Source organism: Terrapene carolina, unplaced genomic scaffold, assembly GCF_002925995.2.
Source record: "Terrapene carolina triunguis isolate 2854851 unplaced genomic scaffold, T_m_triunguis-2.0 Scaffold751, whole genome shotgun sequence".
In the NCBI taxonomy this organism is placed as follows: Eukaryota; Metazoa; Chordata; order Testudines; family Emydidae; genus Terrapene; species Terrapene triunguis.
Genome location: NW_020665102.1, coordinates 2,319,100 through 2,346,141, shown reverse-complemented (window position 1 = coordinate 2,346,141; position 27,042 = coordinate 2,319,100). Strand labels below are relative to the sequence as shown.

The following is a 27,042-nucleotide window of genomic DNA, read 5'->3' as shown; positions in this document are numbered from 1 at the left end:
TCCTGCTCTTTGTTATAGTTCAATATATTTTAAGTGAGGAAAATGGTAGTAAAAATATCAGCTCTGCAGCACAACCTGAAGCAACATCAGAGCAACTGGGAATGAAACAATTTGTTCCTGAAGGGGGAACTTGATGACTAACAATTGCTTTGAAATGGGGGAACAGTATAACCGTGATGCTCAGGGTTTGTTTAGACTAGAAAAAGTGATGGAGTTTAGGTCAGGTCAAGGGGAAAGCTAATGCCAACCACTGCACCTGGGCTGCATCTGCACTGCAACTATAATTGTCTTTTTACACCAAGATCACTAACTCGGGCAGCCAACACCATGTACAATCCTAGTGGATGTAAGGCACAGGTAGTTTTTGCCTCAGTGTAGCTTGTTGGGATCAAACCTCTCTCCCCCACCTGGAGCTGATGAATGTTCCTGGCTGGAGGGACGCACACTCCTACAACTCAAAAGGAAAGGAGTTGATAGAAAAGATCACAGGATGGACCCCAAAGGTGGTGAGCTGCAAAAGGCAGAAGCAGGCAACTTATCTGGGGGAGCTGAGAGACCACGGTGAAGATGGTACAAAGATCACTCTGTGGGAATTAGCAAATGTGATTTTTTTTAAAAGAAAAAATCTTTGGCTAGCCCTAGTCAAGGCATTTATTACAGTTCTCTCTCATGTGGATCTTCTGATGTCTAATAAGGATTGAGCTCTGATTGAAGCTTTTCCTGCACTCAGAACACATGTAGGGTTTCTCTCCTGTGTGGATTCTACGATGTTTGATGAGGTCAGAGCTATTATTGAAACTTTTCCCACACTCAGAACATGTGTAGGGCGTCTCTCCTGTGTGGATTTTCTGATGTGAGATGAGGGCTGAACTATCAATGAAGCGTTTCCCACACTCGGAGCACCCATAAGGTTTCTCACCTGTGTGGATTTTCCTATGTCTGATAAGGTTTGAGCTCTGATTGAAGCTTTTCCCACACTCAGAACATGTGTAGGGTTTCTCTCCAGTGTGGGTTCTCCAATGTCTGATAAGGGTATAGCTCTGATTGAAGCTTTTCCCGCACTCAGAACACGTGTACGGTCTCTCTCCTCTGTGGATTCTCTGATGTGTGAAAAGGTCTGAGCTCCCACTGAAGCTTTTCCCACACTCATGGCATGTGTAGCATGTCTCTTCCAAGTTGATTCTCTCGCGTGTAATAAGGTCTGAGTGGCTCCTCAAGTTTTCCTCTGGCATCTGCTCGGTCTCACAGGCTTTTGCTTTTTCTGGGAGTGCACAACTCCAGGAAACATTCCCTTTGGATCTTCCTGATAACGTCCCATGTGGTTCTACTTGCTCAGCATCTTCCTGCTGGGGTTTCTCTTCCTCATTGTCACTCACCATCCCAACACCTGATGGGTGACAGAGAGAATCCAGACATAGGTCACTCTCTGTGCCGGAGAGAAAGGAAATCTCAGAGACAGGAATCGAAAAAGGGATGAACAAACCAAAAGATGTGCAGGAGAGATCAAACCTATCAGGAGCTGATTTTCCCCAAACCCTTCCCCAGAGGAGGAAGGGATCAGTTTTGGTCCGCATCTCACCAGAACACTCAGGGGAAAGTGAGATTGGGGAGGGACCTGCTGCCAGTTTTCAGTCAGGATAGGTGGGAAGCCATGAGTGACATCTGCCTAATGATTCCACATCTGCAGGGAACAATCCTGAACTTGGAGAGCTCACAAGGTCTTTGTAGGGCATCCCAAATGTTTCCTGCATTCACAGACAGTTTTTGAGTTGGTTTAACCCAGGGGTAAGCAACCTATGGCACGCGTGAGAGCTGATTTTCAGTGGCACTCACGCTGCCTGGGTCCTGGCCACCGGTCCGGGGAACTCTGCATTTTAATTTAATTTTAAATGAAGCTTCTTAAACATTTTTAAAACCTTATTTACTTTACATACAATAGTTTAGTTATATATTATAGACTTACAGAAAGAGACCTTCTAAAAATGTTAAAATGTATTACTGGCACGCGAAACCTTAAATTAGGGTAAATAAATGAAGACTCGGCACACCACTTCTGAAAGGTTGCCGACCCTGGTTTAACCAATTCCTCACCTGTGCAGGCAGCTCTTGGGAGCACTTCTTTCTCAGAGCCCTGGAGGTCTGGGACCCACGGCTCTTCCCCTCGTTCCAGCTGCGAGATCACATCAGGTTTGGAAACTGGAAACCCTACTCCAGGCAAAGAAAACAAGGGAGAACAGTGGAATTTGTGGGATACTTGTCACAAAGAATATTGCATGGTTTTACCCCCAGCTCATTTTTAGTCAGTAACATCCGAAGACCAGCTTCCTTGGCTCAAAGTGGCAGGAGAGTTGTTATTATAAATCATATTCATTACCTTAGTGCCTAAGGACCAACTAACAGTGGGTCCCGATTGTGCTAGGCAAAGTCCAAACACAGAAGAGTAGATGGCCCATCCCCTGAAGAATTTACAAACTAAATAGACAAGACAGACACAGAATGGGGGAAGGGGTAGAACCCACTGTTAGAATATAGATATTCAGGCCTGCCTGTAAAGCCTATACTTTAAGAACTTAGCTGTATTTTTATCACTTAGCTAGTTACAGGGGTATAAAAACAAAGAATCAAAATCACAGTCCGCCTGTGTATGGGTCTTCTCTCACTAGGATAGTCTGAGGCCTTGTTCTTAGGCTAAGGCCTTTGGCTAAGCAGCAGGGGCAGCCATAAGCCGGGAAGCGTATGGTCACATCCCAAACCAGTCACACTGAAATAAGGTGGTATTGAGTTGTTAGAAAGATGATCCTGTCCTGATAGTGCCCATCACCAGCAGATAAAGAAACAGATCTTAAGATGGTTAAAGAAAACTTAGTTTGATAGCATCCTGTCTGGCAAGAAATCACTTATCAATGGTTGTGGTTTTGAAACTCTCATTTCTGTATTGTTTTATCTTTATGGCCACCATTTTTCTATTGTTAATCTGTCTAGTTCTCTAATTTTTTCTGTCTGCTGTATAATTAATTTTCCTAGGTGTAAGTTAAATTAGGGTAGTGGGATATAATTGGTTAGAGAATTAGGTTACAATATGTTAGGATTGGTTAGTTAAATTTCAGTTAAGGTACAGCTGAGAATATAACTATATAAAATAGAGGGGGAAGGGAAATTGGAATCATGTTTTTTAAGGGGTGGGGGGAAACAGGAACAGGGAACGGAGAACAAGGCTCTGGAGCATCAGAGTTGGGAAGGGAACACTGGGGAACAGAACACTGGGGAACAGACTCTATCGGAGTATAGATATAAGCCCGAATGGTGTGAAGGTCTTTGGAATATGCTTGCTTGGAAACTAACCCCAATAAACATCGCATTATCTGCACTTCAGACTTCTGGTCTTTTGCTGCTTGCTGTCTGCGTGACAAGAACCAGGGAAGCAGGAGGCCCTCTAACAAAACTGACATGACCTGATAACCAACAGGTAAGCCTTTAAGGAAAGTTTTAATACACTTGGGAACTGATCAGGGATTCCCACGAGGACTGATGAGGGGGCCACGGTAAATACACATTTAGATCCTTTTCTTGTTTTATATCCTTTCCCCATCAGGCGCATTGTCATGGATCCATAGGATCTGTGCAATGCCTGGGCTTTTAAACAGTCCTTGGGAAGCCTCTGGCTTCAACACTCCTATTTCAACCTGTGAGCTCTGCCAGCAGGTCCAGCTGAACGACACTCCTCTTCAGAGACTGTTCCTCATTCAATGCACACAGCAATTTTTTGCTGTGACACTGGGCAGACTTTTAAAACATAGCAGGGTTTATTAGTCAATTGAAACACAGCATTGGAAATTCCTTAGATTAGGACAGAGAAGCAAAGAAGACAATGTATTCCATACTGGGCAATGTCCTTGCGCCATTCTGCTGTAGAAAACAGTTTAGTTTCCTTTCACTGTGCCTGTCCATTTGTCTTCGCTCCAGTAGAGCTCCCTGCATCTGCGAGCCCAGTTCTTCCTGCTCCCAAAAACATAACGAGTCCATGTATGCTTCACTCAGCCAAGCTGAGATCCTCCCATGGAACAATTATTCCCTTGTCTCTGTCGGGTATTCCACTGATGTAGGTTGGTCCCAGCTAGTCCTTAATGACCCATTCATATCACCCCATGACAGCTCCGTGACAAAACACCTCATGTCTCCTGCTCCACAATCACAGAGGGAAACTGAGGTGTGTATTGGCATCATAGAAGTATCACCAAAATTCCCACCTCCATATCACACACACACATTGCTCACAGCCCTTGGAGAGAAAGCAAAGCACAGGAACTGGATGTTAGTTCAGTGAACACAGTGGAGGACAAGCTGCAATCCTCAAACCCTGGTCAAAAAGGAGAGACATGTGGGTCCCTACCCATAGAGAGGGCTGTCTAGAGACCTGATACCTGACAGGGCATTCCTTGAGCAGACCATGGAGGCAGGTCAAAGGCTTAGCTACCCCAGAACTGTGACATCGCAAAAGTACATTTTGGGGAATTAGGAAATCTAATGACTCAGGTGTAATGGGAGGGAGAATTAAACTCCCCCAGTGTGTGGAGAAGGCTGGGGAATTAAACACTAAAAATTCAGGAGCAACAGCCTCTAATTCTTCCAGAAAAGGAGAATGTAAGAAACAAGAACTGGGCCACGCAACCTCAGGAGGGACAGGCTCAGAGATCCAAGGAGCCTGGAGGGAAGACAGATTGTGGCTGCTGCAGATGGGGAGAGGGGGGAAAAAGACTCTCTCCAAATTCTAACTCCTGTTGACCCTGATCTGATTTTATGACCTAGTCTCATGTCTTGTGGGCAATTTTATATTCGCTAGAGGTAAAATGTCATTATCAGAGTATTGCTTATTAGCTTGGAACGTGCATGGAGGGGCAAGGAGGTGAACATAAATAAATGGGTTATTAAGTTTGCTACAGTTAAGGGCCTTATATTTGGTTGAGGCTTTGTGGGAGTAGTTATGCTGAAGTCTGGGATTTACCGGAATAGGTCTAAGGAGAGAATCCCAGGTCAGATATTTTGCACCCTGATTTTGAGAGACTAACGAGGAACCACAAACAGGTGCAATATGCCACAGGATTCTGAAAGAAGGAAGTTTGGGGCGGGCTTTAGCAATTAGGTTGCTATGCAGTATCTCAGCAGTTGGATCACATTCATATATTGGAATTATTAATAAATAAGTGATGTAAATCATGAGTATTAATGCTTGATGCTTAATTATGGACTTCCCAAAGGCCACATATGGGTTGGGGCAGCTATTGATATTATTGTAATAAGAGTAAAGGAGCAGATATGATATATAGCCATCCTATTACCATAAGGAAGCGGATAAAATACCTCTCCTAGTTACCATTTTTTCATTTTGTCGGGTCCCCGAGACAGTGTAAACTGAAGCAGGGCCTCCCTTCTGATGGGCTCCCTTGTCCCTTGATCTTTGTTTCCAATGGTGTCCATAACTTGTAAGTATGCACAGTGCAAGACCCTCTTTACTATACTTATCTTAGTCTCATCGTTATGTGTATTGATCCTTGCCTATGATTTAAATTATAACGGTCTGTGTTAAATCAAGTTTCTGTGTGTTTCACTAAATTTCATTTTCTCAATTAACTGAGTAGCCATGTATAAGGGCAAGTTGTACCACTAATACATTTGTGCTCATTTGTGCCTGGGTAGTGGCCCTGCTATGGGAGGTAGGAATGCAGCAAGGACTCAGGATCGGTGGCTGGGGTCGCTGTGCATAGGGATGGGGAGGTTATATTGGGAGGGGGGTAATGAGTGGGAGAGGGAGGTCAAGAGTTAAAATAATAACATTTGAGGAAAAAAGGTATAATGAAGTGGAATTGAACAGAAAGAAAACTGGAGTATAGACTCTAAAGCAACAAGGCTTGGGCAGGGATTCGGGATTAAAGGTCTGGCATCTCCAACAGCTCTAGATCCCCTCTCCTCCCTCCCACTGACCCACCCAGCCCACTTCCTGGGTGCCCTTCCTCCACACTCCCCTCCCGACCTTCCCACTACTCTGAGCCATCACCACCTCCCAGCACCTTGGGAGCTTCTTGTGTTCCCTCCTCGTCTCTCACTACCTCATCCCTCCCTGCTGCTTCTTAGCTCTTAGCCTGCACACACCTTCCCCATGTCCTGGCACCCCAGAATTATCTACTCCATCCCTTCTCCGCCCCTCCCACGGCTCTGTTCTCTCTTCACCCATGGGGTCCTGAATGGCAACATTATACGCTCTCCTATCAAAAGAGCTCATCTGACTGTCACACAAGCCATGCATCAGTCATCGACCTATTTACTCTATTTAGAATTCTACAGGTGGCATATTTTCCTCTTAAAATGAGGAAAAGGCATGAAAGCTCTAGTTATTAATGTATCCAATAAGGATACATTAAATGCAATTTTAAAATGACTGACGGCACCAAAAAGGCACATGTCCAAATATTATTCTAGTGGCTGGGAGATAAACTAAATAAAGGGGGACAAGGAAACTTGTCAAAACTTGTATGACGAATGAAGGTATAAAGTTATTACTACTCAGGTTCTTTAGAGACCCCACAGCTTCTAATAACAGAGGGGACAGGACTCCTTACCCAGCAAGACCACCGTCTCATAGTTCTCCTGCATGACATCCCTGTAGAGGTCTCTCTGAGTGAGGTCCAGCAGAGCCCGCTCTTCCCTGGTGATATACACAGCCACTTCCTCGAAAGTCACCGGCCCCTGAAAGAGCAAGAGTCCAACACTCAGTACCTGCTGCCCCAGTCACAACCCCACTATTCATGGAACAGCAGCACTAGGTAAATGGAAGCTTTGGGAGGCACATGTTAACAGAGTCCCACCCCACCTTGCTTCGAGCAGCCAGGAGGCATCAGAGGGTAGAAAGAGAGAAACTTGTGTCTCCCAGCTGACAGACGGAGGCAGGGTCTTCACATTTATCACATACCTACTAGCCAGAGCTTGATATAGGAGATGAGGCTGTCTCTGGACCCTGCTGGTGGCTCCCTGGTAGGAATCCCAACACTCTCCAAATAAAATATATGGAAGAAAGGGGAAGTCAATAGTAAAGAATATAAGTTAGAAGGTCAGAACTGTAGAAAATTGGTAAGGGAAGCTATCAGAAATCAATGACCAATCAATGAAAATAAGAAGAAAGTTTTTAAAAGTATATTAATCCTAACAATGGTAGTGGTAAATTACTATACAGAAATGGCAGAATTATCAAAAATAATACAGAAGAGGTAAAAGTCTTCAATAAATATTTCTCTCCTGGATTTGGAGAAAAACAGATGATGTACTCATATCATAAGATGTTGACAACGACACACTTTCCATTCCAACAGGACTTCATGAGCTATTAAAGTTAGACATGTTTAAATCAGCGGGTCCAGATAACTTATATCCAAGACTTTTAAAAGACCTAGTGGAGGAGCGTGGTGGACTATTAATGTTGATTTTAATTAGGACTTGGAACACTGGGGAAATTCCAGAAGACTGGAATAAAGCTAATGCTGTACCAATACTAAAAAGTGTAAAAGAGATGACCCAACTAATTACAAGAGTGTCAGTCTGACATCGATACTGGGCAAGATAATGGAGCAGCCGATACTGGATTTCATTAATAAAGAATTAAAGGAGGGTAATATAATTAGTACCCATTAACATAGGTTTAGTGAAAATAGATCCTATCAAACTAACTGGATATCCATATTGGAGGAGATGAAAAGTTTGGTTGCAGCTAATAGTATTGATGTAATATAGCTAGATTTCTGTAAGGCATACGACTTGGTTCAGCACAATATTTTGACTAAAAAACTAGAATGATACAAAATAAACATGGCATACATTAAATAGATTAAAAACTAATTGTAAATGGGGAACCATGGTCGAGTGGATTTATTTCTAGCAGGTTCCCGCAAGGACTGTCCAGTTCCAGTCCCAACTCCTGTGCCTTGAAATTAGGCCCTATCTGACACTACACCCCATATTCATCATAGTGGTATGATAATATTATTAGGACATAATTATGATGCATTTTGTGCAAGATACGTCATGTGTGGTGTCATTGGAAAAGTTATGATTTGCTCAATATGATTATCCTATTTGTGTGCGTGGATCATGTTTGTATCTGAAGTTATCGATATTGACTATGTATCTGTATTTCAAATGTGCTTACTCTGGGTAACACCCACAACTAGTCTTTCAGGTACAACAATGAAGAAGCGAGACAGTGCTGATGGCTCATCAACAAAGACAATGGACCATGCAAGAGCTTAGCACTCAGTGGGGCATGCTAGGGCATGTGACCAGACCACATGACACTGAACGCCATTTTGGTACCTGTATTTTTCCACAAACTGGACTGGGAATTCAGTTTGAAACAAAGGGGTCCCACCATATGGAAAAGGTACATAAGGTGGGGTGTGACATCATCTCTTGGCCTCATTCCCCACACAAGAGAACTTCTGGAAACACCTGAGGAACAAAGACTGAACTGGGGGAAGTGCTGGTCCCAGGGTACAGGGATTTCTAGCTTGTGTATGGAAACTTGGTGGACTGCTTCTATCATCAGTTAGGGTGAGAAATTGCTAATTCAAATTCTATCCATCTAGTATGTTAGGCTTAGTTTGAGTTTTTGGTTATTTGCTAAGTAATCTGCTTTGATCTGTTTGCTATCACTTATAATCTATCTTTCTGTAGTTAATAAACTTGTTTTATGCTTTATCTTAACCAGTGTATTTTGAGTGAAGTGTCTGGGGAAAATCTCAGTTTGGTTAGCGCACAAGCTTGTTGTGCATATCTTTCCCATATCGAGGGGAAGGCAAATTATATTAATGAGCCTACATTATACAGATCCCTGTGCACTATAAGATGGTATAATTTTGGATTTATACTACAGCAGGTGTGCAAGGTTGGGGAGCTGGGAAATTGGCTGTTGTCTTCTATCTGTCCTTGAGTGGCTTAGGTAAAACACTCAGGTAGCTTAGTTGGGTGTATGGCACCAGCTGCTGTCGTGTTGGGTGATAACAGGGCCTGGAGAGGCTGGCTGAATCTCCAGCAAAGCAGTGTGAGAAGGGCCAGCCCAGCTTGAGGGTTAGAGGACACAGCGGTTCTCAGAAGCCCCCCAGACTGCACCCCGCGGGTGACAACCCATCACACCTTAGATTACACATCTCAGCAGGTTTGTCACATCCTGTCCCCTCCCTTTCTCCACCCTAGATATTTCCTGCCTCCCACCACCTCCAGCAGCTCCCCCCTCCTTTACTCCTCTTCCTCCAAGCAGAACCCATCACCAGCTCCCTGATAATCCCTTACCTGAGCCAGCTCCATTGCAGCCATTTCCTTCCCCCTGGGTGGGTCTGGAGTGAAACCTGGATGTTATTCTGTAGCCTGACAGGGCGAGAAGGGCAACGTGAGAGAATTCAGATGGGGCTTTCATCCATTCCACATGCCGATTCCCCCCAGGATTTTTCCCTGCTAATGGACATTCTAGGTTCTGCCACACTGTGAAGCAAAGAGTGACCTTATTCCAGTACAGGCCTAGCCCCCTCCCACCAGGGTGTAACCCTCTGAGACATGGTGAAAACCTCCCAGTAACAGAGTCTCTCTGTTACCCTTATCAAGTTTGTGGACGATACCAAGCTGGGAGGGTTGCAAGTGCTTTGGAAAATAATCTGGACAAACTGGAGAAATGGTCTGAAGTAGATAGGATGAAATTCAATAAGGACAAATGCAAAATACTCCACTTAGGAAGGAACATCAGTTGCACACATACAAAATGGGAAATGACTGCCTAGGAAGGAGTACTGCGGAAAGGGATCTGGGGGTCATAGTGGATCACAAGCTAAATATGAGTCAACAGTGTAAAACTGTTGCAAAAAAAGCAAACGTCATTCTGGGACGTATTAGCAGGAGGATTGCAAGCAAGGCACGAGAAGAAATTCTTCCGCTCTACTCCATGCTGATTAGGCCTCAACTGGAGTATTGTGTCCAGTTCTGGGTGCCACATTTCAGGAAAGACAAATTGGTGAACAAATTGGTGAAAGTCCAAAGAAGAACAACAAAAATGATTGAAGGTCTAGAAAACATGACCTATGAGGGAAGATTGAAAAAATTAGGTTTGTTTAGTCTGGAGAAGAGAAGACTGAGAGGGGACAAGATAACAGTTTTCAAGTACATAAAAGGTTGTTACGTGGAGGGAGAAAAATTGTTCTTTTTAACCTCTGAGGATAGGACAAGAAGTAATAGGCTTAAATTGCAGCAAGGGTGGTTTAGGTTGGACATTAGGAAAAACTTCCTAACTGTCAGAGTGGTTAAGCACTGGAATAAATTGCCTAGGGAGGTTGTGGAATCTCCATCATTAGGGATATTTAAGAGCAAGATGTACAAACACCTGTCAGGGATGGTCTAGATAATACTTAGTCCTGCCTTGAGTGCAGGGGACTGGACTAGATGACCTCTCGAGGTCCCTTCCAGTTTTATGATTCTATGAACCAAAGGCCAGAGAAGAGCAGAATCAAAGGAGTCACTTTGGGGATTCTCCCTGTCATTGTCCCCAAGGCAGCTGTCTCAGGTTTACAAAGTTGTTTGATGCTCCAGCCTTTATACAGTCTCTCCTGCGAGTGCCCCCTTTCATGGGCTGGGCCTAGTTTTAGCTTTTGGCAAGTGTGACCCTGGGGACTCGGAGACTGGGCCTTCTTGCCTCAGCACACCTTGTTTCTTTCTGTGGCTCCCCACTGAGTCCAAATGAGTAGATACTCCTGATAGAGACTGTGAACATAAGAACGGCCCACTGTGGCAGACCAATGGTCCATCTAGCTCAGTGGCCAATGCCAGGTGCTTCAGAGGGAATGAACAGAACAGGTAATCATCAAGTGATCCATCCCCTGTCACCCATTCCCAGCTTCTGGCAAACAGAGGCTAGAGACACCATCCCTGCCCATCCTGCCTGTGACACTGGCAGATGAGGAGTTAGCTCTTGCAAAAGCCCCCATGTCTTAATTGAACATGGACAAACGCATAGCTGGAATCAGTCTGGCTCACCTGTGTTAGTATTGTTAAAACAGGTATTAGAATTATAAGAATGTGTTTAGACTTTATTGAATGGGGGGAGGGATAGCTCAGTGGTTTGAGCATTAGCCTGCTAAACCCAGGGTTGTGAGTATTAGCCTGCTAAACCCAAGGTTGTGAGTTCAATCCTTGAGGGGGCCACTTAGGGATCTGGGGCAAAATCAGTACTTGGTCCTGCTAGTGAAGGCAGGGGGCTGGACTCTATGACCTTTCAAGGTCCCTTCCAGTTCTAGGAGATAAGATATCTCCATTTAAAAAAAAAAAAAAAATGCTTGTGAGTTGCTGCCTGGGTTATATCTGACTAGCTGCATTGTGAGTCTCTGTGGCTCTGTAAATCACCAGACAGGAGAGACACTTTACCTACGTGAAGTGCTGACTGGCAACAGAATGCATTATACCCTGCCTGGCAGGAAAGGTCCATCAACACCAGATAGACTATTATGGGTGTAGTAAGATGAGTCCCTGAGACATAAACCCTTGGTATCAGTGGCCCAGTATGAGGCCTGAACTGAAGTAATGGTCAAGACATTGCGAACATAAAGCAAAGTTAGGCTGTGAGCCAGAGGCAGGCCCTGCTCACAGAAGTTGGCAAGAGCGTATACACATGTAAGTACTAATAAGATGAACGTATACCAGGACGGCACCCACACACATAACAAGGAACAGGCAGACCCAGTCTAAAGACAGTATAAAAGGACAATATGATGGATAGACAATATGATGAATAGACAATATCATGGATAGACTTATTTGTTCGAACCAATCTGCACCATGAGAAAGGCAACATCGTAATACATAGAGGGGCTGTACCTCAGTGCGTTCAACGATGTGAAACCTGTTTGTCCCTGTGTATAAGAATGCATCCCAGAGTGGACGTCTTTGTCTGCCCTAGGGGGCAGTGGAGAGTCCAGCCACTAACTGAGCCGGTCCAGGGGCATATATTCATAGTACGTCCTGTCGAGTCTGCGGGAAACTATTACTGTGCTTCGTTTGACAATAAACCTGGCCGGGTGCCTTCGTACCTTATTGGAGTCTGTGGTCACTGGGGGTTCTCCGGGGTCTGCTGTGTCAGCGATCTGCAGAGCCGGGGCAGCACACAGAGGGAACACACGCACGCAGCCGACTGATATCAACATTGAACAGAGCAGAGCACCACCACACTGGTAGCATCTGACGACACTGGTGACTCCGACCGCTGATCTGGTGAATAAGTGAGCTGTCCGCTGTAGAAACTGCGATCTAACATGACAGAAAACCATGAGCTAGGGAACCCCCTTAGCCCCTCCCTGCAAATCCCCACAGAGTTTAAAAAATATAATGGGGAAGAAACATGTAATGTAATTTGTAAAGGGGCAGAGACTGTAGCCTTAAAATGTAAAATATTGCAAACTATAACCATGGCTGTTAAGTGGTTAAAACAGGACGACACAAAATTGGCAGGGCAAGTATCAGTAACAAAGAAAGAGTTAAAAGACTCAAAAGAAGCTACACAGCCCTGGGACAACCCCTTGCAGGGTGGGGAGCAGCCCAGAGACAACCAGCATGGAAACAGAATAAAACATTGGAAACAGCCGCAAGGAACCTACAAAAAATACATGTGCCATCCCCTGTTATAAATATTTGTGGTCAACAGCAGGCTTCAGGTAGCTCCCCGTGCCTGAAGAATGGGGACAGAAATGGAAAAAGGTGGCCCTAGCAAAATTAAAAGATTAAACTGGGTCCACTGCAGTGCAACCACCACCTTATGATAAAAGCCAGGTTCTGGTAAAACCTAGACTGGTGCCTGTCAGAACAGGACAAATAAGTGCCCAGATGGAAAAAGTAGCACACAATACTTTCACTGAATTGGTAAATCAAATGAAGGAAAAAATGGAACAGTTCACAGAGCACATTAGGAGACAGGAACGGCGACTCGATCGCAGGGGAGTGAATAAAAAAGAATTTCAAAGTAAAAAAATGAAATTAAGTGGGTTAAACACCTAGGATTGATGCATTAACACGTGGAGTTGCCCCAAAACAGTTAACTGCAGCAAAAAAGGGCACTCCTGCCATCCATTTGGCATGCACACAAAAGCAACGGACACTGGGGGAACAAATTCAGGTTTTACAAGAGCAGGTAACTACCCCCACTCTCTTCTCAGAGCCAGGATAAAAACCAGGGGCACAGTTCCCAACTGTGTAGGTTCCCAACTGCTTTGACCCACGGAACCATGCTCATATCTAAAAATACAACCACCTTTGTCAAGTATTTTTACATACCGGTTAAGTTTTTTCCGTTATATGCTTTCTCAGTTTGCTAAACTGGCTGCTGCTGCCTGTACTTTCAAATACCTTGATGCAGTTAATCTCTCTTGGCTCAGGTCTCGCTACCTTCCTAGGTTGCTCTTCACCCCCCCTCCCTCCTTTCCCCCGCCTTTCCTCACTTTGGCTCTCTCTCTTTGTTTAAAAGTTAAAAGTTATAGTTTTTACAGAAACCTCCAAAAAATAAAGCAATTGAAAACAGAACAAAACAAGAAACAAAAAGAAAACAATGTAAAAACTTTACTTTAAATACATCCAGTACATTAATTATTTTAACTCTTCAGGAATGCAACAACTGAAATAATTCCTAATTTTCTTGAAGATAGGGTTGCCAAGCAACCGAAATGCACACTCTGCTTCTAATCCTGATCACTCACTAATATTTGGAACATGGGCTTTTCTTATTTCCATATAGCAGAGTTTTAAAATAATGTTAAATATAAAGTAATGCAAAAATCCTTGTTACCAAATTAATACAATAAATTTGGCAAATATTAATATATTTTTATCATTTGTTGTTAAAAGTTTTCAATAAGGTAATAACTTGTTTATTCAAATGTTTAACCCTTTTAATTTTTTGTTTTTGTTTGCCTTATTTTGTATAGTTATGAATAGAATTCTGGTGCCATTTTTTTTAATTATAAGCTTGTCCTGTATGTCGTGTGCATTGTCCAGTGTTGTATTTTGTGTGTGTCACGTGATTATTTTTTATTATTTTTATTTTATTGCAACAAAAGTCAATTTTATACTCTTTTAAAAATATATGTATGTGTGGTACCACACTATTTTAATATTATGGTTGGGGTATAACCATCATAATATTATTCATACCATTTTTTCCCCCCAAAGTTCAACAAGGTCTCAGTTATAAAAATATGTACATATATTTCTGCCTCAACAAATAATGAAATTGCAAACAAAAATAATTCTCTTTTATTAATCACACTTTTGTTTTGTTTTTTACGTTTTTTTATTTTTTTATTTAAAAAAAATGTAAGGGAAAACCTCAACATTAAGGTATAGATAATATTAACAAAATGTCAATTTCTTGTTTGGGTTTTTATAAACTTGTTTGGGGTTTTTTTTAAACTTGTTTGCACTTTTAAATATAGTTATAAGACTGTGATAGCAAAATGTTTAAAAATAACAATTTATGCATCAAACTAGCCAAACAATTTCAACAGGTTTCCACCTTTGGCTCCCAAACATAACAAAGCATCATGAAAGTTTAATACCCTCAAAGTATTTGCATGGACCTGTATTTAAAATTTATTTTGGTTTAATTTTATAGTTGGTTTAATTTTATACACTTTTCTTTTATGTTATGTTAATGGGAAGCAGTGGTTGTTAAAGTTTGTGCTTCTAAACAGTTAACAAGGGTGAAGTTGGTGTCACAAGCAACCCAACTCTAAAAAGCTTGTTAAAATTATGTTACTAACTCTTTTGCTGAAACAAAGAGAAGGGAGGGAAAGCAATACACCTTCTAATGGAAGATTGTGAGCATCTATTTTAGCCTTTAAGCATTACATTTAGTATAAAAGACTAGTAATGCACCTCAAGTGAAAATGAATGTCTATACAACAATTGCAAAAGTATAGCTTGTGTATAAAAGACTTGTTCCCTATTACATTGTAAACACTAAATTAATCTGTGTATTAAATTTGGGTTACTAAAAACAAGAGAAATGTAAAAAACAAAACAAAAACAAACTATTATATTAACTAACTTAAGAACAAAGACACCAGAAGATATCTGTATACAGTGAAGAAACCCCCAAGCATCAAGAAAAGAAAAATGAAGTACTTTATAAATAAGAGACTGGTCAAATACACCTCTATCTACCATAAATGGACAATTAATTTAACAATCAGCTAAAAACCACTAGATGGACCAGGATAAACTGTCATTTAATTTCAACTTGGTTACTGGGTAAAAACAACTGTATTATTGCTGTACTACTGTATTATCTTTGTACAACATTTACAATGTGCATAACTTTGCTAAACTGTTTAACCAACACACAGGTAAAAATCAACAAATGAATGGCAACAAACAACATGAAGACAAGGAAAAAACAAATTGGTAAAGAAATTAAGTTACACACTAACTACAATTGGGTAAACAAATTCCGTGTTAGTACCCGTCATAATTTGTTAGACAATAAACCTGGCTAGGTGCCTTCGTACCTTATCAGAATCTGTGGTCACTGGGGGTTCTCTCGGGGTATGCTGTGTCAGCGATCTGCAGGGCTGGGGCAGCACACAGAGGGAACACACGCACGCAGCCAACTGATATCAACATTGAACAGAGCAGAGCACCACACCGGTGGCGTCTGACGACAATGGGATGTTAAAGAAGACAAAAGGCTGTTGTTGTGCTCTTGACTTCCCATTAGCTGAGTTTGCAGCTCAGAGCACATGGCAGGAAGGGGATAAAAAATCCCATACAGAGGGAACTGATTATCTGTATGCTGCAAAGTTTCTAGGCATTAGCAAGAGATCCCCAGCTGCTTAGCCTGCGTTAGTCCTAAAGAATATGTAGAGCTTGCTTATTATAGAAGTTTCTATTACCTTTTGAAATTTAAGACTGTAACTCGTCTGCATCTATATGATTACCTGCTTTAACTTTGTAAACAACTCTCGTTTCCTTTTAAATAAATCATAATACAGGTTATTACAGGACTGGCTACAAGCGTGTCTTTGTTGTGAGATTCAGTTGACCTAAGTAAGTGACTGATCCTTTGGGACTGGCAGTAACCTGAACATTGCTGTGATTCGAGGTGTAAGGTAGTGGTTCCCAACCAGGGGACTGGGGACCACAAGCAGGTTTCAGCAGGGCTGCCAAGCAAGGCCAGCATTAGACTCGCCGAGGCCCAGGGCAGAAAGCTGAAGTCCCAGTGCATGGGGCTGAAGTCTGGGGCACTGAGCCCCACCACCCGGGGCTGAAGCCAAAGCCTAAGCAATGTATGGGGCATGGGCCCCCAGGCAGTTGCCCTGCTTCCTACCCCGTAACACCAGCCCTGCTTTTATATGCAGAAAACCAGTTATTGTGGTCCACATGGGCTGTGGAGTTTTTATAGCATCTTGGGGGGGTGGGTGGAGGGGGCTCAGAAAGAAAAAGGTTGAGAACCCCTGGTGTAAGGGACCATCTGTCACAAAGGTGAGCTCACCTCCATAGTGAGATATATGGGATGACCCAAGGGGACTGTCTGTGATTCCATGTTAATGCTGTTACAGTGCCTGAAGCGTTTACACTTCATATTTGGTTGGTGAAATCTGCATATAGACCTCACAACCAATTTGGGGTTTGTGCCTTGCTTCTTACCAGTCTGCCTGAGGCTGGTGCTCATGCTCTCGAGTCACTGAAGACAGCGTTACAGAGACTTACGGGCGCAACACCACCAGCAGCAATTGGCAGCAATGCAGAGCAGGCTTTACAGTGACACAGTGTGGGCCAAATGGTCTATGGACTCAGTCAAGCCCAGTTCTCCGCCAGTGCACATCAGCATCCCGGCAACCTTCTAGGAGGGTCAAGGCTGCAACTCCTTCAGCGATGATGGATCTCCAGGAAAGCATCACCCGCGCCCCATAACCTGCCTTATCTCCTGAGACAGAAGTGAGTGACGGAGGGTGCACAACGGATCCTTGGGGGGGGGGGGGGGGGGGAGGGCGGCGGCAGGGAAAGGGATAACAAAACACACCTTTTGGGGGTCACCCCTCAGGAACTGAAGGTGACAGGCATTGTGGTGGCAGTAAAGGGGAAGGGGAGGGAGTGGGAGCAGCACCCTCAAAGACAATGCTGCCAGTGAGTCACCTCAGCACATCAGGCATGGGGCTGATAGGTGGCCATTCCCTGTGCCTGGGTGCCTGTGAAGGGCTATATAAACCCCACGCTAGCATAGAAAGGGTTAAATTGCTGCTTTAGTCCGGACTGGCCCAGCCCCTGCACACCTGCAAACCATGCCAGGACTGGAGCAGGAGTTGAGTTTTGAATCAGTATTAATACCATGTTGCTTTAATAGCATTAGGGCAGGGGTGGGCAAACTTTTTGGCCTGAGGGCCGCATCGGGTTTTGGAAGTTACATGGAGAGCTGGTTAGAGGAGGGGGGTGTGGCCCATCCACCACCCCGCTTCTTGCCTCCTGACTGCCCCCCCGCTGCCCCATCAACCCCCCATCTCCTTCCTGACTGCCCCCTGGGGACCCCTGCCCCATCCAACCACCCCTTCTCCCTGTCTCATGACTGCCCCTGGAACCCCTGTCCCCTGACTGCCCCCCGCTACCCCATCCAACCCCCACTCTCCTTCCTGACTGCTCCCCCGGGATCCCTGCCCCCATTCAACCCCCGTTCCCCGCCCTCTGCCTGCCCCGCCCCCTGACCACCACCCCGAACTCCCCTGCCCTCTATCCACGCCCCCTCCCTGCCTCCTTACTGCGCTGCCTGGAGCACAGGTGGCTGGTGCCGCTTCAGCCGCACCGCTGGCTGGAGCCAGGCCATGCTGCCGCCACCACGCAGCTCAGAGCACCGTCTCAGGCCGGGCTCTTCAGCTGCGCTGCCCCAGGAGCTCCCAGCCCTGCCGCCCAGAGCCTCGCGCCAGCAGCGCGGCGCGTGCTGAGGCTGCAGGGGCAGAGGGAACAACAGGGGAGGGGCCGTAGTTTGCCCACCTCTGCATTAGGGTCTATTTGTATAATTGTTTGCAAGATTTCATTGGATATTGTGAACCAGCAGTCTTCTATTTTGAGATTACTAAATACAATCCAGCGCACCACTCCTAAAAGACTGCAAGTCCCGGCTGGTGACATGCTTCCTAGAGAGCAAACAGCTGATGAGCCTTTTGCCCTAAAAAGTGCTTTTGGGTCTTTGACATTGCTTTATCCACCCCACCAGAAAACGCTATAACCAGGTAATTACAGCAGACCTTCACTAGGTATAGTTCTACCAGCTATGTGCCAACATTCAAATGGTTCTGTTTGTTTTATCTTTCATTCAGCTTTGCAATTATTAGATCCCATTTAAAAACTAAGACTGAAATAACCAAAACAAGTTAAGAGGAGAGTGGCATCAGGCATAGGTGGGGGTAAAACAATAAAGGGAAAGAACTGACTATGCAAAAAAGAACATCCCAAACTATCAAAGCCCCAGACCCCTGTCCAAGTGAATCCACCCCAGCCAGGCATATCAAGCTGGGTCCCTGAAAAATCACCCATCCTGTCTGGCAGTGAATGCTGTGTGTTCCAGATGGAGCTATGGGGTGTGTGTCTGCTCTGCTGACATGCTGCTTTGGTACGGAATGCACCAGGGCCACAGGGAGCAGAGACATGGACTCCTACAAAACAAAATCCCAGATACACCTCCAACACCGCACACACACACCCGCCACCTCCACACTATCTGCCATCCCCTCCCCAACCTCCACATGGCCATTCTCAGCCTGTTGCTAACAGTTCCCTCCAGCCTTCAGCACTATAAATAAATAAAACATGGTGTTACAAAAGATAGATTGTGCCAAGGAAATATGTTCTCCTTCTGTGAGAAGGTAACTAATTTTTTGGACAAAGGAAATGCAGTAGCTCTCATCTATCTGGATGTCAGTAAGGCATTTGATACAGTTCCACATGGGAAACTATTCGTTAAATTGGAGAAGATGGGGATTAATATGAGAACTGAAAGGTTGACAACGAATTGGTTACAGGGGAGACTACAAGGGGTCATACTGAACGGCGAGTTGTCAGGCTGGAGGGAGGCTATTAGTGGAGTTCCTCAGAGATCAGTCTTGGGACCAATCTTATTCAACATTTTTATTAGTGACCTTGGCACAAAAAGTGGGAGTGGGACACAAAGTTGGGAAGGATTGCCAACATGGAGGAGGACAGGAATATCATCCAAGAAGATCTGCATGACCTTGAGAGCTAGAGTATTAGAAATGGGATGAAAATTAATAGTGCAAAGTTATGCACTTAGGGACAAACAACAAGAATTTTTGCAATGAGCTGGGGACTTATCAGTTGGAAGTGACAGAGGAGGAGAAAGACCTGTGTGTATTGGTTGATCACAGGATAATTATGAGCTGCCAATGTGATGCGGCCATGGAATAGGTTAATGCAGTCCTAGGATGCATCAGGCGAGGTATTTCCAGTAGACACAGGGAAGGGTTAGTACTGTTATACAAAGCACTGATGAGACCTCATCTGAAATACTGTGGCCCATTCTGGTCTCCCATGTTTAAGAAGGATGAATTCAAATTGGAACAGGTGCAGAGAAGGTCTACTAGGATGATCTGAGGAATGGAAAATCTGTCTTATGAGAGGAGACTCAAAGAGTTTGACTTGTTTAGCCTAACCAAAAGAAGGCTGAGGGGAGACATGATTGCTCTCTATACATACATCAGAAGGATAAATACCAGGGAAGGAGAGAAGTTATTTAAGTTAAGCACCACTTTTGGCACTAGAACAAATGGATATTGGCCATCAATACGTTTTGGCTTGAAATTAGGCAAAGGTTTCTAACCATCAGAATGAAGTTTTGGAACAGTCTCCTAAGGGAATCACTGGGGGCAAAAAACCTACCTGGCTTCAAGACTGAGCTCGATACCTTTATGGAGGGGATGGTATGACGGGACTGCCTACAATGGAATGTAGTTGATCTGCAACTGCTATCAGCAATATCTCCAAAGGCTGGTGATGGGACACTGGATGGGGAGGGCTCTGAGATACTAGAAAATTTTTTCCCAGGTGTCTGGCTGCTGGGTCTTGCCCACATGCTCAGGATCTAGTTGACTGCCATATTTGGGGATGGGAAGGAATTTTGCCCAGACTCAGATTGGCAGAGACCCTGGGGTATTGGGTTTTTTTGCCTTCCTCTGCAACATGGGGCATGGCATGGGTCATTTGCAGGTTTAAACTAGTGTGAATGGTGGATTTTTTTGTAATTTGAAGTCTTTAAATAATGATTTGAGGACTTTGTTAACTCAGCCAGTGGTAGGGGTCTATTACAGGAGTGGGTGGCTGAGGTTCTGTGGCCTGCGATGTGCGGGAGATCAGACTAGATGATCATGATGGTCCCTTCTGGCCGTAAAGTCTGTGAGTCTACAAACTGTGCTTTGCGTTGCACAGACACTGATGGAGATCAGGGCCCCATCATGTTGCACATGGCAGAGAACCTGACTGAGATCAGCACCCCCATTGTGCTGGGCACTGCACAGACAGAGAGGGACAGTCCTTGCCCCAAAGAGATCACAATCCAAGTAGACAATGGGTAGGAGGAAAACTGAGGGGCTGTGACTTCCCCAACGTCACCAAGCAGGTCAGTGAAAGAGCCAGAAACAGACCCAGGTAACTCCAGAGCCCCGACACCCGCAGCTTGGAAAGGTCCCCAGACCCCATTGTATTAACGTGCAGGAAAAGGTGGTTTGTCCATGGATGCACAGGCTGTCTTGGCAGGGCAGCTCAGCTACAGTCCCTGCACACAGCTGGGTGTGTGTGTCCTGGGTCAGAAGTCAGTGTCCAGTCCTGTGGGGCTGTGCTCCTGGCTCATACCTCCAGCACTCACTGCTGTCCCTCCGTAACCAGCTGCACTGTTCAGCCAGCCCCAGGCCTCAGTGAGGTCACTGTCCCCCTCCCCCGATCACCACCATCGCCCAAACCTTCAAACTGGGACATGGTGCACCAGCGCCAATCAGAGTGCACTAGTGTAAATTCAGTCTATACTAAAGGTTTGCACCAGTGCCTAAAACAAATGTGATATATGCCATCATGTGCCAGCAATGCCTCTCTGCCATGTACATTGGACAGTCTATATGCAAAAGAATAAATGGACACAAATCAGACGTCAAGAATTATAACATTCAAAAACCAATCGGAGAACACTTCAATCTCCCTGGACACTCAATAACAGACTTAAAAGTGGCAATTCTTCATCAAAAAAACTTCAAAGACAGACTCCAACGAGAAACTGCAGAACTAGAGTTAATTTACAAACTGGACACCATCAAATTAGGCCTGAATAAAGACTGGGAGTGGATGGGTCACTACAAAAACTAATTTCCATATGCTAATTTCCCCCTACTGTTACTCACACCTTCTTGTCAACTGTTTGAAATGGGCCACCCTGATCACCGCTACAAAAAGATTTTTTCTCCTGTTGATAATAGCTCACTTCCACTTTAATTGAATTGTCTCGTTAGAACTGACCCCTCACTTGGTAAGGTAACTCCCATCTTTTCATGTACTGTGTATATATATTCTGCCTACTGTATTTTCCACTCCATGCATCTGATGAAGTGGGTTTTAGCCCATGAAAGCTTATGCCCAAACACATTTCTTAGTCTCTAAGATGCCACGTCTCTAAGGTATTCTCGTTGTTTTTGCTGATACAGACTAACATGGCTACCACTCAAACACCAGTGTGGCAGAGACTTTCAGTACCCAAAACAGCAGTACGGTGGCACTAGAACTGGGATCTATTTCTCGTTCTGTCATGACAGCCTGGGTGACCTTGGACATGTCAATGTTTCTCCTCCCAATTTTAGTCTGTTTACCCAGCTGCCCACTCACTGGGGTCTCCTTTCTGCAGAGCTGCTTACCACTAAAATCTGTGTGTATGTCACCAGAGCTAAGGTAGTTCAGCTCTGGAATAGTCTTACCAGGGTGGCTGTGGAGTCTCTTTCCCTGGAAGTTTTTAAGAAGAGGTAGGACAAACCTCTATCAGAGATAATATCTACATATACTTGGTCCTGCCTTGTCAGAGAGAGCTGGACTCGATGACACCTTGAGGTCCTCTCCAGCCCTACATGTCTATGATGCTATGCAATATATATGTATAAAACACAACAAACAAAATAAAACCCACCACAACATAATGTCAGGCAATTAAAAAAAAAAAAAAAAAAAAAACCCCACACAACCTACACTCTACAGCATAAAATGACATTATATAAAGGAGAAGAAAGCAACACAATGCAAACTAACACATCCTAGGACAAAAGTACACAATGCAAAATAGCTCAACTCAAACCAACACAGCACAGGCACCAAACAAGCTGAGGCAAAACAATGCACCATAAAACTATGCAACACAACATGGTGCATTAGAGTTCCAAATGGCACCATGCAAAACAGCTCAGCATAGAACAGGACACAGCACAAAAGAGAATTATTTCAGCGTAGGCATGGAAGGGATCTTGAGAGGTCATCTACTCAAGACTCCTGTGATGAGGCAGGACCAAGTATCCATAGACATTCCCAGACTGGCATACCTCTAACCTGATCTTAAAGACCTCCAGTGAAGGAAATTCCACAACCTCCCTTGGAAGCCAATGCAATGCAAACACTCAGACCAAAGCAATGCTGTAAACTCACAAGCTGGGCTTGGGGTTAAGGGGAGAGGCACGAATTCAAACAATCTGGGTTCGGTTTCCAGTTTTGACCCAAATTCTCCATGCAAACTTGAGCAAATTACTTCAGCTCTTTGAGCTTCAGTTTCCCCATCTGTAAAATGGAGAGTCGCCTCCCACCATTTGCCTATTTAGCCTTTGAGCTTTTTGTGGCAAGGACTCTCTGTCACTGTGGGAATGTCTACACTGCAGTGAGACACCGGTGGCTGGCCTGTGCCCGCTGACTTGGGCTCACACGGCTCAGGCTCCAGGGCTGTTTAATTGTGGTGTAGATGTTCCGGCTTGGGCTGCAGCCCAAGGTCTGGCACCCTCCCACCTCGCAGGGTCCTACAGCCTGGCTCCAGCCCGAGCCCAGACATCTACACTGCAACTAAACAGCCCTTTCCCTAAGCCCTGTGAGCCTGAGTCAGCTGGCATCGGCCAGCTGTGGGTTTTTAATGGCAGGGTAGACATACCCTTGGGGCTGGTCTACATTGGGGGCGGAGATCGATCCAAGATAGGCAACTTCAGCTACGCGAATAGCGTAGCTGAAGTCGAAATATCTTGGATCGAATTACCTGGGGTCCAGACAGCGCGGGATCGATGGCCGCGGCTCCCCCGTCGACTGCGCTACCGCCGCTCGCCCTGGTGGAGTTCCGGAGTCGACTGTGAGTGCATTCGGGGATCGATATATCGTGTCTTAACTAATCGATTGCTACCCGCCGATACGGCGGGTAGTGAAGACGTACCCTCGGTCTCTGTTCAGCACCTGTCATAATGGGGACCCTGAGCTTGGTCAGTGTCTGTGCAGAGCCTTGCACAACAGGGGGCCTGATCTGACTCAGGGGCTCTGCAACTCCCGGCATTACAGGATCCCTGATTTTGTTTGGGGTCCCTGCAGCATCTGGCAAAATGTGGGGGCAGGATCTCTGTCAGGGTCTGTGCAGTGCCCAGTACAGTGGGGTGTGATCTTGGTTGGGGTCAGTGCAGTGCCAGGCCTAACGGGGACACAGATCTCAGTCGAGGTCTCTGAAGTGCCCAACACAATGGAGGCAGCAATCTGGTTCGCACTCGTGCGCTGCCTGGCACGAGGGGGGCCATGATCTCAGTCCAGGTCTCAGTTTTACCTGGCACAATGTGGGGCCTGATGTCAGGTGCGGTCTCTACAGTGCCCAGCACAACAGGGGCGCAGATCTCTGTTGGGGTCTCTGCAGTTCCTGGCACAACGAGTTCCCCAAACTCGGTCAGGGTTTGTGCAGTGTCCGGCACACTGGGGAACCGGATCTCAGGCAGGGCCTGTGCCACGCTCAGTACAATAAGAACCCTGATCTCAGTCAGACACCTGGAGAGAAAAGCAGAAAGATTTTCAAGAATTTCAGTATTTCAGAACTGAGGAGAAAATGGAGCACAAACTAAATATTTGCCAATATAAGAGAGAAGCACCGATACCTGGGGAAATTTTAGGTCACCATTCAACAGTTCAATAGAAAAGAGGGGAAATTTGAGGGGATTATACAGCGATATTCAATCAACAACAGAATGGGATGGATTCTTCTCACATTCACATGGCCAGCAGGCAGCCCTGGGTGATGTCCCTTTCACAGGAGAAAGGAGTGGGGCTGGAATCAGAAGGTCACTGGCTGTGGGGTCTGGAAATATGACTAGCAGGTGGTGCCTGGGGGGGGGGACGACTGCTGGGTTGAGCAGGGTGGGGGAGGGGGAAGTAGCTAGGACTGGGAAACCTGGGGCTGGGCCGTCTCCATGAGGGACGCTTGCTCCTCCCTTCCCTTCCCTTCCTGGCCCTTTCCATGCCCTGTTGCCAGCGGAGAGTGCCCCCCCCCCAGCCCAGCCCAGCCCAGCGGTATCCGTGTCTCAGGGCTCTCCCAGCCTCTGCCCATTAACCCTCTTCCCAGTTCAGAAATCCCTCAGGGGAACCATTCCCCACCTAAACAAGGACAAATCACTGCAGGTAAAAATGGGGGGAAACACCCGAAACCTGAGATTTGAACTGGCCATTGGCTAACTGGAGAGAAAATGGGGCACAATCGGGGGAGGAGAACAGAGACCGTCTCAGGGATTTCAGGGAAAAGGGGGGGATCACCCTGGACGATGCTCGTTGCTCTCTAGAGAGAAGGGGGGCAGGGCTGGAGAGGATGGGGGGGTCCCCACGGGAGGGGGCAGCGGTAAATCCGAGGGGATCTCAGCCCCCCCCTTTCCCAGGTCTCCCCCCCGCCCGGCAGCCCCCGCCCAGCCCCACGCAGGGACCCCAGTGGGGGCCGGTCCCCTCCCCCCGGGACCCCCCCGTGGGGCCCCAGGGCAGAGCCTGGCCGGGCCGGGGGCGTTGGGCTCCTGCGGGGACAGCAGCTCCGAGCCCCCCGCGGGCGCGGCCCCAGGGAGCAGATCCCGGCGCTGCGAGATGCCGGGTCCCGCCCACGGACGCTGGGGCAGAGTCACCGCCCGGCCCCGCCCCCGGGGCTCGCTCCGGTACCTGGAGGCTGCAGCTCCGCAGCGGGGCGGGCAGAGCCCGGGGCGGCCCCAGGGCGGCTCCAGCGGGAGCAGGGCCCGGGCCGGGCACGGGGGGGTTAATGAAGGTCTCCCCGGCACAGACCCTCCTGCTCCGCCCGGCCCCGCAGCGCCAGCGAGCAGCAGCGGGTGAGCGCTGCCTCTGCGCATGCGGAACTCGCCCCCCCCCCCCATCTGCGCATGCCCAGAGCTCGAGCGGCACAAAACCCTTCTCCGGCTCCCGGAGACGCTCCAACGGTCCCGCACAAGCCACGCAGAGGCGCAGCGCCCCACGCGCGTTCGCAACTCGGCTCGTCCTCCGCAGTGCCCAACGTCACTTCTGCTCCGGGGAGAGCCAGGAACTACATCTCCCAGCCTGCCCCGGGGGTGCTTCCGCCTTCTGCCGCGCAGGTAAGGGAGGGGTTCAGCAGCTGTTATTGCGCATGCTCAGTGCGAGCCCCAGCGGGGTTTGCAGTAGGGGCTAGAGTAGCTGGGGGTGGGGCCGGGAGGCAGAAGCCGGGAGAACAAAGCCCAGAGCCCGGGGGCGGGGCAGCTCCTGGGGGCGGGGCTCTGGCACAGACCGGGGGCGGGGCAGCTCCTGGGGGCGGGGCAGCTCTTGGGGGCGGGGCTCTGGCACGCACCAGACGCTGTTGCTGCCTCCATGTGACCCGGGGCCCGGGCTGAGCAGCTGTTGCTTCTCGGGGTCTGTGCGGGGGGAGCCCGGCATTAACCCCTCCGTGCCCGGCCGGGGGGGGCTTTCTCCAGCTGGGACCCGCCCCCTGGGCAGCCCCGGGCCGGAGGCTGCAGGTGATTAACAAAGGGCTCGGGGGATGCTCTGGGCGCAGGGACAGGCGGGAAGCGCCTCTGCACAAGGGGGCCCAGATCCCCCCGCCCCTGGTTGTTACCGCACCTGGGGCAGGCTTCGAGCTGCGTTCACAGCAGTGACCCCTCTGCCTCCAGCCAGGGGCTGCCCCAGAGGCGCGCGCGGGGGAGGATAGGTTAGGAAGGGAGGGATGAAAAATGAGCCAGAGATGGAGGGAGGGCACAGACCGTGTGAACTGGGGGAGATGGACCTGTCTCTGGGCAGGCAGGAGATCGCAGGGGGAGAAGTGCGGGGGAGGGGTTATTGACATTCTCTCTGATTTATTTCTCCTGAATTCTTCCCCTTTTTCTCTAATGATCAAATAGGGGTATCAAATCCAAGTAGATTCTCCCTCCACCCCACCCTTTTCTCTCCAATGATTGTCCATGTCTTCATTCTCCTCCTTGGATTTTGCCCCATTTTCTAATTCTCAAAGGTCAGTTTAAAATCTCCTCAGCTCTGGGAAGTTTTCCCACCCGTTTTATCTGCAGCAAATTGTCCTTGTTTAGGTGGGAAATTGTTGCCCTGAGCCCTTCCCCAAACTGGAAGGGGATTAGTGGGTGCAGCTTATGGGGAGCCTGGAGACATGGCTGGCTCTGGGGTGGGACAGGGCAGCCATTTTCTGCCAGTAACAGGGCATGGAAAGGACACAGGAGGGGAAGGGAGAAGTGAGTGTTCTCAGTGGAGTAACCAGGCCCAGTTGCTGCCCCCCCCCCCCCCAGCTTTCTAGTGCAGCTCCCCACAGCCACCAGTTGCCTGTCCTCTCCCCATCCCATACTGCTGCCCCTCCCCACTGTCAGGGAGCTTTCCTGCTCCAGACCCCCTCCCTGGCCTTCTTAAAACACCTTCACAAAGGGCTTCCTGCTGCCCATGGGAATGGTGGTGGTGAAGGGGGAACCATTACTGTCTGCATGTGTATAT

General features: G+C 47.0%; 1 long non-coding RNA gene and 1 pseudogene across 1 annotated transcript; both read right to left on the bottom strand.

Annotated features, from left to right (window-relative positions):
- The window catches only part of LOC112124918, a 377,084-nt pseudogene that overhangs the window by 199,407 nt on the left and 150,635 nt on the right, over positions 1–27,042 (bottom strand).
- On the bottom strand, positions 2,218–25,646 carry LOC112109435. Its single transcript, XR_003899936.1, has 6 exons — positions 25,246–25,646; positions 23,885–24,099; positions 12,111–12,327; positions 9,334–9,408; positions 6,615–6,741; positions 2,218–2,472 (listed from the first exon to the last, which is right to left on the bottom strand). It is a non-coding gene; the product is annotated as an uncharacterized LOC112109435 (long non-coding RNA).